Below are 14,682 nucleotides of genomic sequence, written 5' to 3'. Positions count from 1 at the left end.
AGACTTAAATAAACAGAAAATTACACTATCTTTACTTACAAGGCTAATAACACATAAAGATCTTTAATATGTATTTCAGGTATTTTGTTCAGAACTAGTAATATCTGAATATAGCAGATAAATTCTGTTGTATTTGAGTTGTTGCAACTATTTTAAGAACAAGCACAGGACCTTCTTTAAACTGAGATGATTATCTTTTTAAAGTTGCTTTTTTTGAGGGAAGTTAATTTAAAAAGTCAGCAATCTGTAAATCAGATGTAAAATTTCTAATCCACAGATGAATCTAATAGCTTTTTACTTAAAGGGATGAATTTCAAGAACAGTACCAGAAATATAAAACAGTTTATGATTTGGTATTAGGTTCAAATATGACTGGAGTCTCTCTTTTATTTCTGTTTCTTCAAAGATTAAAATCAGACTGCCATTATCCATAATAATGACATTTTAATTCAATGTATTATTAGCCTCAGGACAAGAGTAATTTTTTTTAAATTTCTAGACCCTGTAGTTACGATGTTGTGATGTCAATTTGCAAAACCTGAGAACGTCCAAATTCTATCCTCATTCTGGCCTTGAACACATGCTTTCTTTTAAACAGAAACTGAGTCCTAAATTCAGCTTATTGACCCATATTTTGACATGGACTTCAGCTTGGTTGTGTGCTTTAAATTTGCTTAAAATTCCCACAGCTTTTAAATAAGTGTTTACTAGTGACACGGATTGTAGTGAAGTATTTCCATCCCATAAGTAAACTGTACAGGGATACACCACAGGGATATACTCTTATTATTAAAGTATATACAGTTTTTACCTCTAAATGTCATGTAAACCTTGAAATAGAGTATAGTTATATTGCAAAAAGTGAGAGCTTGTGCTATTCATCTTTTAAGCATCTTTTTCTCTTCTTTTTAGATGAAAGTCCTATTAAATCCTCAGCATAGCCTGTTGGAGCAACACTTACAAAATGGTATGGGAAGATCTGTTAATGAGTTCTTGCTGATCACCTCAAGAGGAAACAGGTGAAAGGGAAAGATTTTGTCGCTATATTATTTTGCATGTTGCTGTCAGAACTCTCTGAGAGTCGACATGCTAGTTCAAAACATTTTCTTCTGGCTTTCTGGGACTACAGGGGTTCTATTTCAAATGGTATCTGGAAAATAGATGAGCTATTTAAAACTGTAGAATGAACAATTCCATAACACTCTGACACAGGCGCTGAGATACTGAAAAAGAATTCAGGAAACAGATTGTGGAGAATGGCCTCCATGTACTTTAGGTGACATAAAATTCCCAAAAGGTTGGATACATAAAGGATATTTTAGAATTGTTTTGCTAGTTCTTATCTAAAATAGATTATCAGTACTATTTTTCAGTAATATTGTGGTTCTAGAATAAAAATCAATGTTTTAGTCTTAGTTCTTCAATAATAATTAAAGAACATGGAGTTTTTAGTGTATAACAATTTTTAGGTCACAGGGATAAAAAAAAAAAAAAAATCAAGGAAAATGCTAAGGGTCCTGAAAACTGCTGTGTTCCAGCTGCAGGGCTAGCAGCTTTCCATTACACCAAAGATGTTCTTCTCCAGATAATGGAAAAAATGTCTACAGAGACTACAATAGATAGCTAAAAAATCTATGGGTGACTTCCATGTCTTTTTGTTACAAAGAGAGGATGTGTAGAGTGAAGGTAATCCAATTATATTCCATATATATATATATATATATATATATATATATATATATATATATATATATATATATATATATATGTATGTATATGTATTGGTAAATTTACTGGAAGGAAGTTTATAGAAGAATATATGTGATTGAAATTTTATTTGGAAAGATTGAAAGAAGAGTAAGTTTTCCTGTGAAAACTTGCTAGTCATTTAGCATCCAAAAATTAACCTAAGCAGACGGAGCTGTAAATTCTAAGTAGAATAAAGGAACACATACGCACCTATCTACACAACACTGTTGTCCTGGCTCTGTAGTATGCACAATTTGCAGTTTCATTTTTTCACAGTTAGCTTTATAATTTTAATTTTATGGTTAATGCTACTTTAAGACAACTTCCAATATTAGTATAGCTTAAGGGGAAAAGGATGAAAAATGTGTAAGAAGTATTTTGTGACTGATCATGGTAAAACAGTGACAAAGTGCTAGTCTGCAACTTGACTTACTGGGCATAATATGTGATTGGCACAAACCAGTATGCCCGAAGAGCATCTCAAAATACACTAAGGAAATTTGCAACTATGAGCTCTTCATTCCTTCATTCAGCATAAAACTCTGCCTAAAATATCTATTTTAAAATGTTCTATGAGAAAATTGATGTTAATTTTTCCCTTAGGTTTTCAGCAATTTTTGTTCAGGTAGCATCTCTTACTTGCCTCTCCCTTATGATTATTCACAACAGGGATGTTCTATCTTGTTGGTTGTAGAAGAGTTTACAACATAAAATATTTGTGCTTTTTTGCTACCTTGTACTGAACATACTTTTCAGCTATCCATTCTACCTTGTACTGAACATCTCAGCTATCCATTCTCTCCCTTGTTAGTTTTACATTGCTTTCTTCTCCTGGTTCAGTCAATACCTAACTCAGTTTGAACTAAAGACAGGTTCTCACTCAAAAAACATACTGAAATCTAGCATGACTGCAATACTATCAATCAGTCAACTGGCACGTGTTTATGAAAACAATCACAGAAGTAAAGAAGCCTCACATTGAATAAATATGTAATCTTTTATTTTCTGCTCTTTTATATCTGCATTTGTGATAGGTTGATTTCTGCCAGCAGTTAGGCACCCATACCCTCCTCTTGCTTGCTCACCCTCCTCTCCTGCAAGATGGGAAAAAGTGGAAGGGAAGAAGCCTCATGAACTGAGACTGGTCAATAGGTAAAGCAAAGTTGAGTATGTAAGCAAAGAGGTAATTTATTCACTACACCTGACTAGTAGCCTTCTCACTTCTGGAAAAGAATGGAAAAAAAACCCAAAAAACCCCTTGATGCTGTGCAAATGTTGTTCAGCAACAGGAAAAATATTGGTGTGTTATCAACACTATTTTAGTCACAAATCCAAACCACAGCACCATACAGGCTATGATAAAGGAAATTAACTTGATCCCAGCCAGATCCAGTACAACATCTTTTATTTCTTAGATTTGCGTTGTGATTAAATCTGTAATCTTTAATTCAAGCTAGACAAAGACACACCACAGTACATTTCCTCTTCTTGGCAGTAGGATGAGTCTGTTATTGAAAGATTGGTTCCAAGGTTGTATTTTGAATCACAGAATATAGCAAGAATATGGATAATTAGCTTCTAAATCACGAAGTTATGAAAGACTTTTTCCATCCCACCTGTTTTCCCTTTGTACCTACCCCTAGAGTTACCCCATACAGAAAGCAATAACTTACTGCCATTACTGTTATTATCCTGAGAAATATAAATCCTGTAATTGCTGTCATCTATGTGGTTGTTCTGTCAATTTCGTCCAATGATGCTTGCAGCATCCTGTATTAAATATTTTAAACATGCATTGAACCAAATGCATCAAAATTTAAAGGTATTATCTTAAGTTTTCTGTAAATGTAAATGTTTAACTCCAAAGTGGGCTTTCATCAAGCATATGCAAGTCTCAGCTTCTGTTTCAACTCCTTTCAGATTCATCTTTATCTCTATATTTTTTTCTAAAAAGTAGTTAGCAGATGCTGTACATGTCCTAAGACTGCTTACTTTGGAGCTTTTAGGTATTCCTATCCTCCAGGAAGTTGAGAAATTGTCAGTGTGTTTTACATATTAGTTATATGTACTTATTTCCAAGTCTGACTTTATCATGTTTCATGTCATTGTTACTGAAGTGGTACAAGAACCAGTCCATCACAGACTACTTCAGTATTCTGCTTCATCATTCTATGCAGTTATCAAAAAATGAATCCTTATCCTTAAAAAAAATACCTTTTTGTATGAAGCTTATAATCCTATGGGGTTAGTATTACCTTTTATAAGAAAAATTATAGGACCAATAAACCTGGGATCCTATTTCGTGCCTTGATTGACCTCTTTATCCTCTTATAGAAAGGGTATCCCCTTGTATATTGCTTCTATCCTTACTCCAGCCTGAATTTATCCCATTGCCCTTTCAGCCACTTCTCTCTTCCCATCCTTCTTATCTAACAAGTCAGAATGTCCCTTCTAAAATTCTGCGCTGAACACAATCTAGCCTTGCTCTCCTTGGCACCTGTGGCTTGCCATAAGGTTCAGACACTATCTTTCCTGCATGTCAGACAGGTTTCCCTCAACTTCTTGTGGCCTGTCTGATAAGCCATGCCTATACTGCTAAGATGGGAGCCAGGGATTCCCTTTCCACCAGAGAATTCTGAAAAAAATAAAACTAGTTGAGCCAAGACTAAGCAGGGTAGAGTTCTAAGCAACCTGAGAACTATCTAGTCAGTACAAACACTACTGTCTTGCATTAGAAATGGAAATATGTTATTAACCAGGATGCAATTTAATTTGTAAATGCACAAGAAATGAAGACTGATTTAACCAATTATATGTTTCAAAAGCTTGCTAAAGAAAGTAGATTCAATTTGATGCACAGTGTATGAAAGCATGATCTTGAGAATTGTCCAAGTCAGATATTAATTTACCTATCTTCTAGTTCTAAATATTTGGAGAAAAGTAGTGATGAATTTAGTTACTGAATGAAAATTTGGCATAAATGAAAATTGAAAAATGAAATTTCTACCTTCTGTATCAAAAAGGTGCTATTAGGTCTACTTCAGACCAATGCAGGCTTTGAAGATTTATTTGAAAGCACTGGGAAAAAGCAACAAGAATGAGATCTTCAGTCTAATATTTTTAGTACTAAAAATATTATTTTAAATAATAAAATAAATTTTAAAATTAAATTAAAAAATAAAAAATTATATTTCCAAAACCACCAAAGGATTAACCTCAATAAAAGCACTACGTTATCTCATATGAAAGCATATTTCAGTGTCCCCTGTCATGTGGTGCAGTGCTCCCCTGTTGAAAGTGTAACAAAAATATAGAAATTTCCTATTGGAAGGAAAATATCTTTGAAATTCCTCAAAGGAAAAGCTGAAATCATCCTGCAGAGTTCTCTATGAAGTAGTTCCAGACTTCCTACAGAAGATAGGAGCTATAAAGAAGTGTAAGTGCAACACTGCCCTTTTAGCTGGAGTTACTAGATGAGATATGAGATGAAAAGCCACTGCAGTTTCTCATAAATCCCTGGTTTAAGAATTCAACGTTGAGAGATTACATTAGTCATAGAAAGTGTAACACTGGCAAATGTATAAAATATTAATGGAAAGACTCACTAAGTTGCACATAAAACAATGTGGTTATTAAACACATTGTTGTTAGAAATGCTATTCATTATGATTCAATATTGCAGAGCTCTTAAGGATAGTACAAAGACTGCTATATTTAGGATGATACTGTTCCCCAGATAAGGACTTCCACAATGTATCTTATTTAATACATATACAAAACATCCAAAAGAATAAAACCTGTCTCAAAAACCACTTAAATCTAAAAGTAAACTTTCAAAATTTTTTTTTCATTGTTTAATATTTTTATGGTTTAATATCAAAATTGTACAAGCTGAAAATGCACACTTATTTTTTTAGCATTTATTACAGACTCCTGTATCAGAGAATCAAATCTTTTTTCTTCAGGTGGATATCTAGACTACTTGGATTTACCAGCTTATAATGCAGCTTGCTGAATTGGTGTACAGATGTGCTTACACATCCAACTCTAAGACTGTATGTCCCTCTTCATTGTGGTTTGAACCCAAAAAACCTTGATGCTAACATTATATATAAATTTTTAAATCTCTGCTAGTGGTTTGATCAGTGCATAGGGCACTTTTTTTTGTTAGTTTCAGGGCTTACGGAGCTACTTGGTAAAGCAATACTAAAAAAGAAAATAATTTTAAAATACAAGATTCTATTCAGTGCTTTATAAATACAGTATGCTCATTATTTCCTGAAACATTGTACATGGAAATTTTTTTTATACATCAATATAGAAACATTATGTCAAAAATCAATTTGCAAACACACAACCTATGGGCGGGCAAGGAAAAGAAAAAAGGGAAAAAAATCCCCAAATATTTATATAGATGAAAAATAACATTAGAGAAATATCAAGTGCATATTTAAAAAAAATTTGAATTTTAGCAATTCTGCATTCAAATTGCAATCTAATTTTTTCAATGAAAAAATGCCATTCATTGATCACACGCCACTTCCATCACTGCATCAGATGAAAGATACAACCCACAGAATTATTAAGTGATATGTTTCCACCCAATCAAATGCTTTAAACTGTCAGAGAGTTAATAATAATAGTAGTAATAATAATAATAATAATAATAATAATAAAAAAAAAAAAAATTTCTTTCTAAAGCCAGCTGTTCTGATTCTTATTTCCTTCAGATGAATGAAGAAGGTCATTCATTCACAGCACCCCTAGTTAGGAAATCAAGCATGGGCAGGCATCCCTGTGCTTTGTTTTCTACCTAAGTCACATAAGCCAAAATTTGTCAGTCCTTAGCATCATTGTTTTTGAGGGACAGCAAGTCATACCTGTACCTTCTGAAAGTGTTGCAGAAAGAGCCACTGCAGTTTTTATACTCAGGTAAGCCTGGAAGCTGAGAAATATTTGCAAATACCATGGACTTTTTCTTCCAATGTATCATTCTTAGTCCTTATAAGAGCGATAAATAAAATTATCATTAGTATTTCCATTAAAAATAGAACAGTTTGGGCTGGAAAGGGTCTTTAATGATCTTCTAGACCATACCCTTGCAGTGATCAGGGGCATCTTCAACTAGATCAGAGCCCCATCCAACCTGGCCTTAAACATTCCCAAGCAGCCACTACTTCTTTGGCCAACGTGTTCGAGTGTCTTGCTGCCCTCAGATAAAAGAATCTCTCCCTAACATCTCATCTAAACCTTTTCTCTTTCATTTCAAAAACATTATTTCTATCACTATCTGCCCTTGTAAAAAGTCCCTCACCATCTTTTTTGTAGGATCCCCTCAGCTACTGGGAGGCCACAATTAGGTCATGACAAATCCTTCTCTTCTCCAGGCTGAACAATCCTAATTCTCTCAGCCTTCCCTTATAGGAGACATGTTCCATCCCTCTAATCACAGAATATTCTGGGTTGGAAGGGCCCCACAAGGATCATTGAGTCTAACTCTTAAGCGAGCAGCCTGACCAGCGATCAAACCCGTGACTTTGACATAATTAGCACTGTACTCTAACTAACAGAGCTAACCTCAGGGTCAGTCTCTGCCCTGGACTTGCTCCCACAGGTCCATGTCCTTCCTGTGCTGGGACCCCAGAGCTGGATGCAGCCCTGCAGGTGAGGTCTCCCCAGAGAAGAGCAAAATCCCCTTCCTGTCCCTGCTGCCCACACTGCTTTTGTTGTATCCCAGGACAGGTTTGCTTTCTGGGCTGTGAGTGCCATTGCTGGGTCATGTCCAGCCTCTCATCCAGCAGCACTCAAGTCCTCAGCAGGGCTGCTCTCCATCTGTTCCTCTCCAGCCTGTGTTGATACCAGGGGTTGCCTCAACCTAGGTGCAGCACCTTGTGCTTGGTCCTATTAAACTGCATGAGATCCCTCCCCGTGCACCCAACTCTCAGGCTTGTCCAGGTCCCTCTGGATGGCATCCTATCCTTCAGGTGTGTCAACAGGGCCACTCAGCTGGGTGCCATCTTCAAATTTGCTAAGGGTACACTCAATACCTCTATGTAATTGGTGAAAATATTAAATAATACTGGTCCCAGTATGGATCAGTCCCTGAGGAATACCACTTGTCACTGAAAGGTTTATTTTATTTTATTTTATTTTATTTTATTTTATTTTATTTTATTTTATTTTATTTTATTTCATTTTATTTCATTTTATTTTATTTTAGTGTAAATTAAAGGCCTAGTGTAACCTAGTTCACTTTTATTCACATTCTTATTTGTTTATTATTGTTTGTGTCTTTCTCTTGGTATAGAATATTCACTCCCCTCATTTTTATTTCAGTAATTTTCCTTAGAAATTTCATTTGCATGAAAAGAAATAAAAAGCTATTTTTAATCCAATATGTTGTTCTAAATTATCTGTCATGAATTCCCTTTGTTTCCTCGTTTGCATGGATTTTTCTCCCCCCCCAAGATTTCTTCATTATGCCAGAAGCATGTCCTTGTTTCCAATGTCTGCTATGTAACTCTTAAGTCCCTCAGCACAGTAGGACAGGCCTGGGAATCTGATGCTGTGTTTACTGCATGAACAACAACTTAATTAAGTCGTGCTTTAGAAATATCATCAGTGCTTTGTTGCTACTATTGCACTTGGGCTTGTATCACATTGTTCTGATAAACGTATTGGGAGAATTGCTTTGTAGTTCGTCTTGTTTCTGGAACATTAGTGGCTAAGGACCCTGGAACAAATTGTCTCTATTGCACAACTGAGGATAATGCTCTCAGTTCCAAAAATGAATACAAAAGATTCAGGATGGGGACCAAAAATTTTCAAGGCAGTATATAATTTGAATCAGAATTAGACCTGCATCTCTTTCACTGATATCTCATATGAATTACACAGGAGATTATATTTCTTTTTCTTTTTTTTCTTCCTTGCTTTAATAATACAGAGAAAACCCAACATTGAATTCCTTATTCCATTCCTCTTTACATGCATATCTAGGGAAAGCAGGAAAACAGAAAAAAAATATGCTTTGTTATGCATTCTATGAAACCTGGACAAGCATTTGCTATTCAAGTCAATTGTCTTGCACTCTGTGTGGTATATTCACTTGCATCATATAGATGTAAATGAAACCAGTTGGGCTCAATTCTCCATCAATTTTCAACAAGTTTGTACCTTTGTGAAATAAGTCTGAGGTGAATGTAAACTAACATAAAAAAGACATTTTCACAATTACTGTCCTCACGTAATGTGAGCAGACCACAGTGCTAGGAGGATCAAAGTTTCAGAGGCCTAGAAAAGGAAGGCTAAAACTTCTGTTCAGAGATTACTTAAATTTCATATAAGGTTATTGTTCAATAGCTTAATAATTGTACAGAAAATTCATGGATTTTGGAAATAAGGATGAACAAAAACACGTTCCTAGCACTGTAACTATTGCTAATAGTATAGATATTAGTAAAAGGTTCATGAAGTAGAGTTTAGACTAGCTTTTACCCTCAGAATTAATTCTGCACAGCTCATATCTCTTAATATAAAATTAAATAAATTATTTTAAAGGTCTGCTTAAAATTGCTGGTGTAAAGTCATTATAAATTTGCTGGTTCTTTACATCTTACTGTTCTAGTTGGAATATTAAGCTCACAGAATCACAGAACTGCACAATGTTTTAAGTTGGAAGGGCCCTTTAGAGACCATCTAGTCCTAGCCCTCTGCTAAAAGCAGGGACATCTTTCACTGGACCATTTTTCTCAAAGTCACTCAAGCTGACTTTGGATATGGTCAGTGACAAGCCATGCACAACTTCCCTGGATAACCTCTTCTAGTGTGTCACCATACTCATTGTAAAAAGTTTCTTCCTTATAGCCAACCTAAACCTACCTGCTTTCACTTTGAAGTCATTACCTTGTTCTGTCACTACAGACATGTCACTACAGTATAAAGTGTCTCTGTATCTTTTCCATAAACCCCTTTGCATTTTCTTTTTTTCCTTCTGTCTCTGAAAACCCAGAATGTCCTCCAAAAAAAAACAGGGAGAGAAAAACGTAGAAAAGGCACAGTAGGGTGCAAAACAGGGCCCTTCAGTGCACCTGTCTGGCTGAGCTATGCACCTGATCTCTGCAGTCTGTCCTGCTTTATTACATCCTTTCTTAATGACCTCTGCAAAATCTCACTCTCTATCCCATACGTACCAGCACTTCAAGGACTCAGTGCCAGCTCCTGGGGGAGCTGACATGAGGGTGCCAGTGCTGCACTCAGACTGGGGCTGTGAGCACCCCTGGCCCTTGATGACTGCTCCTGGAGCCAGTGGGGTCTTGGCATCAGCTACAGGAGCCAGCAGCACCTTTAATATCCAGGCACTGGGGCAGGGATTGTGCCAGTGCTTCAGGAAACCACAAATGTGTGTGTTTGTGAAGCTGGAAATGTGGTGTGTGTGCCACACTAGTGAACTCCTACCTCTGCCAGCCCTTCTTGTTATTAAGAAGCTTCTTATTACTAAGAAGATGAGGAGACACAGCCATCTGTGTGACTGCTGAATGTGAGGGCTGCTGGGGGTAGTGCCTTCCCTGTGGACATCTGTGGAGCTCCAGCTGTGGCTGTGTCCTTGTCTGCTGTGCCTGTCCACATCTCCATGTGTGTATATCTGTGGTGCTGCCTACACTGTCCCCGTTCTTTGGACCATTCCATGATTTCAGGAATTCCTGTCAGCCATTGGCCTGTGTGCACTGAGCTGGGCAGTGAAGTGTCCTTTGACAGTAGCAGGAACTCTTGCATAGCTAAAGTGGGGAATTGCCATACCAGAGACTTCTGCTTCCTGACCAAGGAGGGTAATGGGAAAGCATCACTCATCCCCTGACAGTGTTGGAAGATTACTTACCTGAATTGTAGCCCAAGTGGAATGGTACCATCATTACTGGACTATTAAAAAAATTCTAGTAGTTACTTACTAGAATTTTGGTCAGAACAGAATTGAAAAACATCTTGAGACCCTATAAATAGTGATCCTGAGTGAGGTTATTTGAGCTCTCCTGGACAGCATCAGGCTGTGTCCATCACCTCCTTTTGAGCAGTATACAATCAAATTCTCAGATTTGCAAGGTTTAGAGGGCTATCACTGAAAGTTAATTATGTGACCTGGGCTGATATACCCACTCTTAGGGCTCAACATCCATTCATTGAGAAATGCAAAGACATTAAATCTATTTCATGAACTTGAGGGGAATTTTTACAGGTATACCTTGGTACTTTTATGTGCATTCATCTTTGTGTGTGCACATTGAATTAAACGCCCTATAGCATATATAGGCTGAATGTTGCCCTCTTAGACCTCTAATTAGGTCACTGCTGTAATTTTAATAAATCCTATGGAATCAGTTTGTAAATGTTAAATTAGTCAACAATTAATACAGCCAGATGGAAGGGTCCCCTTCCTTATGTAACCATGTTTTCATCAGTAAATTAAAGTTATACTTCCTTTGATCATTTTTCTTCCCAATTTCTTCTTGCCAGTGCTTCAACCTTGACAGCAGAGACAGAGAAATGTTTTCTCAAGTGTGCTTGTGAACTTATATTCAGTACAAATACCTGAGGAACAAGATCTGCAACCAGCTTCAATTTAAAGCTGTTCAGGAGGGCCCCAAACCTTTCTTACATGGTGAGAAATTGTTAAGTACACTACAAAAAGTACTACTTAGTTAGGAGATTAACTACAAGATGATTTTCTCCTCTCTATTGATCCTACATTTCTTCTTAAGTTGATGGTCTACATTCTGTAAAAATTCTATTATTTCTCTGTTGACTGTGCAAAAGGGTAGATGAGATTACTGTACACAGAATCTTTAGCTGGTGAAAATCTGGTGAGTGATGACAAGAATAATCTTAAAGTTCCCACTCCTTAGTATCTAAAGATAGCTGTTCCTTCCAATAAGTGGAGTTTTTAATAATTAGAGTTTTCTAGGTGTGGTAGATCCCTAGGATCCATTAAAAAAGACTAAAAAACTTGGATGTCATTTGTCTAATGTCTCAATAGGTAAATGAACAGTAGTCCTATTAATACAGACTAATTTAAACTCCGCGTAGATAGCATTTTTGTTGCCAGACAAAGAGTTAATAATTGAAATCTTGGGGATTTTATTGTCCTGAAGACTACCATGTCAGACAGACATTGCAATACATCATGAATATATTGCATCCATTCTTTGTTAGTAGCCATTATTCCTTAAGGTATAACATTTGTATTTCAGGTTGACTATCACTAGACTATCTTTCAAACTGACTCTAAACAGGACTGTGTTTGGGAACTTGGGGCCCATGCAAATTATATTTCCTTTATGATTTTGGCAATAGTTTCCCTGAAAGGCTTAAATATTCCACATCCTGTCACCATAATAAAAATACATAGTCATCACAGCTATATGAGCAGAACCCATGCGTACAGAATGGTATGTCAAAAAGGAATTTTTTATATTAACAAATTTGGACAATTGCCCTTTCTAATAGTTTAACCCACAAGATATCTGGTTTTAATTTCTCAGACATTTTACTTCAAAATGCCCATACTAGCAAAATTATAAAGTGTAGTCCAGGTCTGAATTTACTATACAGATTATGATACAGGTATTTTTTTACTAGAAACATTATATAAAATATGGAAGTATTTAAGCCATGCAATGTTAAATGATGTTATTTTTACCTTTTCCTCGATAGATACTTTTACTGTAGAAACATCCACAATGTTCTTAAGAGCAGTTTAATTCTTTCACAGCTTGGATTTATTTCATGTGACTTACAATGTGTACCCTGTAGAAGTCTCTGTGAGAGGTGGTATTTCTGCCATCCTCTTGTACTTAATGAAGGAAAATAGCCATGTATATGTTGCATTATGTCTTATTTGGTTCAGACCTATAAATCAGGTAGGCAATCTTAGAGTACCTATTTCTCTGTATTGACTGTGATGGGAGACTAGCTCCACAGAGTAATTTATAATGATGTAAAAATGCTTGCATTTTCTTTATCCTATGAAGTACCTACCTCTTAACAAACATTATATGCACCTATCCTGTATTTACAATGTCAGCTCTATAGAGAATTGGCAATTGTTTCGATATGTGCCATGTAAAGTTTTGAGTTGCAGCAAATGTTTTTAGGCACCACAGGCAATAATAATATAGTTATAAGAAGAACTAATAATAAAATAAATAGGTATGAAAAAGGATTCTTCCCATAATATATGCTAGAATGAAGGGTCTAGGACAAAAAAAGCCTACACATGTTAACAAGTTGTCTGAAGTTCTCATTGATAGGAGTGCATAAGGTTTTTAGATGGATTTATAGAAATAGATAAATGACACAGTAGTGTTAAAAAAAAAGAAAAAAGGTGGAGCAATCCTATTGTTCATGGGGCTGAAAAACACTTCTTAGGATGTTGTGTCAAAAAATTGTATTTTTGTGACATAAAGTCTGTATTTCTTTAAGAGACTGAATTTTGTGTCAACAAGCGTATAGGGCATTTTTGTGAATTAAAAGATTAAGAAAAATAGCTTTGAAAACTGTGTCAGTGTTTTGTCTTTCAGACTGGTCCTCTTTTCAGTTTTATATTTGGCCAAGAGCATGAAAATAATTCTTTCAAATTGGAGAATTGCATCCTTTTCAGCAATGTTAGGTAACTGTTTTCTGGAGTTTCTTATGACCTAAGTGGTCATGTTAAAGGGCTTATGCTTCTTTGAAGCACAAAAGCAGAATTTTATTAGTTTTTTTCATGCTACACAAATAATATACACCTATTTTTCATCATTGGTACTTATATTAGTTTCACAGGTAGTATAATAGCAGTAGATGAAAATATTGCAGTATCAGACCTTAAAAAGTTATGCTTCAATAAAACAAATATTACCAGTCATTTTGCAAAGGTAATGCTTTTTGTTTATATTTCCAGTTTGAAGGATGATTCTAAATATTTTATTCATATTTTCATTAAGATTTACCAGAAAACATAGCCCCCTATTAATTGTGGTATTAACCTTATGAGGGTAATTTCTCCTTTGTATACTTCCTGATTTGTGGACCCTGAAATATTTTCATTTCTCTCATGGTGTAGTGCTATTAGTACCATACAGTATTTTGAAGTAATAGTCATTACAACACACTGTAGCAATTACTAAAATTATGTGATTCTCTTTTTTTTTTGTCTATTTTTTTCTTTTAAGCTGTCTGGACAGATCTCGTGGATGTATTCAAACGTACTCCAGGGAATGTTTGCAAAGCTTTTATGGTGTGCTTTAAGAAGCTGCACAATTTTTGGTTTTGAGAAAGAGCTTTGCCCTGAATGAAAAATCCTTTAGAGCTAAGAAAAAAGGGAACACAAGGACTCAGGAGGGAAAAAAAAAAGTTTCACGAATATAGAGAATGATTAGTACAAAGGAAGGAGGAGGAGACATCTGTTGATTAAATGATTTTTAGAGATAATTAAGTGCATTCATCCAGAAATAACAAACATTACACATCATTTGCAGGCACATATGACTTTCTTGAAAACAAGAGAGAATTAAACAGAACCTAAAAAATAATCAGCAGCATGGGGGCAGTCAAAACTCTGTCACTGACATGACCTTCCAGATTTTGCACAACTTTTAATGAAATAGCAGTAGCAATCAGGTGCTGAATGATAGATTAATAGGGTACAAACATAGGTATAGGAAGCTGAAATTAAATTATCCTTTTCCAAAGTATTGATCAACTTTTCATTTCATAAGTAATCAATCAATATTCAACAATAATACTACACAGTTTCATTTATTTCATGTGATTCTCACCTTAAGGATTTCACATCTGTTTTTCAAAATATTAGGTATATTTATAAATAATTCATCCTGATGAGAAGCTTCTGATACTTTTTCAAATGTGACAGATATATGAAGAAGAATTCAAGGACAA

The sequence above is a fragment of the Agelaius tricolor genome, unplaced genomic scaffold, assembly GCF_023055355.1.
Source record: "Agelaius tricolor isolate 1412-34295 unplaced genomic scaffold, bAgeTri1.0.p SCAF_7, whole genome shotgun sequence".
NCBI classification, from domain to species: Eukaryota; Metazoa; Chordata; class Aves; order Passeriformes; family Icteridae; genus Agelaius; species Agelaius tricolor.
Note: the sequence above shows the minus strand (reverse complement) of the source record.